The 2,757-nt window shown below is 43.3% G+C and overlaps 1 long non-coding RNA gene across 1 annotated transcript in view; it reads right to left on the reverse strand.

Annotated features, from left to right (window-relative positions):
• LOC116103254 overlaps positions 1-775 on the reverse strand; it is a 14,999-nt gene extending 14,224 nt beyond the window's left edge. The window contains exon 1 of the long non-coding RNA XR_004123442.1: positions 459-775. This is a non-coding gene — a long non-coding RNA (uncharacterized LOC116103254). The remainder of the gene's footprint in view (positions 1-458) is intronic.
• Between the last annotated feature and the right edge of the window lie 1,982 nt (positions 776-2,757).

The raw sequence follows: 2,757 nt of genomic DNA on the forward strand, positions 1-2,757 counted from the left end.
TTTTTTTTACTTTTCTCAGCACTTTAAAGGGAAGCATCACATATAAGGTCTTTTACACCTGGCCTTTTTCATCAACAAAACATTTAAGATTTTGTTTTGTCTTTGTTTTGAGACAGGGTCTTACTTTATAGGCCCAGTTGGCCTGGAATCTGCGGAGATCCTCCTGTCTCTGCCTTCCCGGTTACACGCATATGTCACAACACCTGACTCAGCATTTTCAAGGCCTGTCTGAGTTATGCCATGTATCATGGCTTCCTTCATATCAGTGTTTGCATTATACTCTGTGGTCTGGACAATGTCACGTGGACACACTTGTCACTTGATGGGTATTTTTGATTTTTGTACTTAAAAAAATATTATTTTACTTTTATGTGTGCCTTGGGTTATCTAAAGGAACAGAACTGATAGAATGAATATATACTAAATAGATTAAAAGACTAAGTATTAGAATGACTTACAGGTTGTGGTCCAGTATTTCAACCATAGCAGTCTCCCAATGAAAAGGCCAAGAATCTAGTAGTTGTTCAGTCCACGAGACTGGGTGTCTCAGCTGTACCATCTAGTGCTAGAGTCCTGGAGGATTCCTGAAGAGATGCTGGTCTTTGGTCTAGGTTGAAATCCTGAAACAAAAAAAGTAGGTTATAACACCAGCAAAGGAATAGCTCACTAACAAAACAGATGAACAAGCCAGTAAGAGTGAGGGAAAATGGGGGTGGGGGAAGGAAGCAAGTTTCCTTTTATATGGGCTGCCACCAGGAGGTATGGCCCAGAGTTAGGTCTCCCCTCCTAACTGAAGAAATTGAGTAAATCCCTCAAAGGAATACTTAGCTGCTTGAGTTTTAGTTGATTCCAGATATAGCCAAATTAACAGCCAAAGTTAGTCATTAGAAAATGGGTGCTTTGCCTGCATGTATGTGCATCATATGCATGCAGTACTTGTCAAGGCCAGAAGAGGGCATTAGATCCCTCTGAGCTGGAACTACAGGCCAGTGTAAGGATCCACACTCAGGTCCCTGTGACTGAGCAGTAAGCTCTCTTAACTGGTGGGCCATCTCACCAGCCCTGGTTTTACTTTTTGTCTATGATAACAAATGCACATACAAAAAGTATGTGGATCCATTCTTGTATGGATGTGTTGTCATTGCTCTTGGTTGTACATACATACATTTCAACATCTGGGTAAATCCATGAAACAAATGTCTTGATTACCAACCCCCCTCAAGACAATATCAGATTTCCTTTGGGGGGATTTAGAAGTTTTATGATGATAGAGACTTTCCTCTCGTGACAGCGCAAAGACGGTTCTTTGTTGTCACGGGCGCCTTTTAGAAATGAGTGTTTTCCTGAAAGTTTACCATCCTCTTCCTATCACGCACACACAGAATTACAGAGAGTGTGGGAACCGTGCTCACTGGGAGTACAGCTCATATTTTGGTCTCTAGAGAAGTGAAACACTTTGGGTATCTGGGTGCAAGTGTGCCTAGAGATTATTACTGGACTTAGAGTCACTGCCTGAGTCCCAACAAACTGCATTTGGCTGCTTGCCCGTCATAAACTCTTTAAAAGTGCCAAGTAAAGGGGCAAGAGATACGGCTCAGCAGTTAAGAGAACTGCTGCTCCTGAAGAGGACCCATGTCAGAACAGCTCACAATAACTTGTGATTCCAACTCCAGAGGCTTCTACACCCCTTACGAGTCTCTATAAGCACCCATACATCCACAACCCCTCCTCCAGAGAGAGAGAGAGAGACAGAGAGAGACAGAGACAGAGACAGAAAGACAGGCAGACAGACAGACAGACAGAGAGCATACGCTGACCCAGACACATTTATACATAAATGAAATGGAAACAAACCTTTCAAAAAGAGACAAATTAATAAACAGAAAGGAGGGTGATTTATCCATCAAGCCTGCATTGGGGAAGGATAATGGGATCCAGCAATCCTCTGCCCCAAGTCCATCTTCTGGGCGCTGAAATGAGGTTAAGGTTAGAGATCTCAGGTATGCATAACTGAGCAACTCTGCTCAAAGTATGGCTCCTTGGCCCACCATTATTTCAGCTCCCAAATCTTTCCTAGAAAGATTCCTACAATGTCCTTTGACAAGTTGTAAATCTTTCTTCAGGAGACAAAATCCTCTCCCAGTTGTTCCAGCATACCCACCTTTCCTTCTCCCAGCATATTTCTGGGGAAATTCTAATTTCTTGGGGTCCATTGTCTCAACAGTCTGATAACAAAAGAGAGGGGCAGGGATATTCATTCCTCCCAGGCAGCCCATTAAGAGGTATCCTTTGGGCTAGTGCTTGGCTGCATACTTACAAATATGGCTTTCAATTCCCTTTTTCTCAACAAATCGGAGCCAATCTCTTGCTAATACAATGTTGGGACTTCCTGTTTTAGTACAAATTTTGAGTTAGTTTTCTCATTGTGACAAAAGAGTTGTCAAAACTAACTTCAGGAAGGGGTTGTTTTGGCTCCTGGTTGAGGCTCCTGCAGAGAAGTCAAGGCAGCAGGAAGGTGAGGTGGCAGGTCACATCACCACAGTCACCACACAGATGAATGCTGGTGCTCAGTGATCTCTCTCTCTCTTCTTTTACGCAGCCTGTGTCCAAGTTCATGGAATGGAACCTTTGTTTTTTTCTTTTGCGTTTGTGTGTTTGGTATCATAGATAGGAAATTGCTATTTAAGACAAGGTCACCATCGCCTCCTCTCTCCCTCCCTCCCTCCCTTCCTCCCTCCCTCCCTGCTTTCCTTCCTT

This window comes from Mastomys coucha, unplaced genomic scaffold (assembly GCF_008632895.1).
Source record: "Mastomys coucha isolate ucsf_1 unplaced genomic scaffold, UCSF_Mcou_1 pScaffold21, whole genome shotgun sequence".
Classification (NCBI taxonomy): domain Eukaryota; kingdom Metazoa; phylum Chordata; class Mammalia; order Rodentia; family Muridae; genus Mastomys; species Mastomys coucha.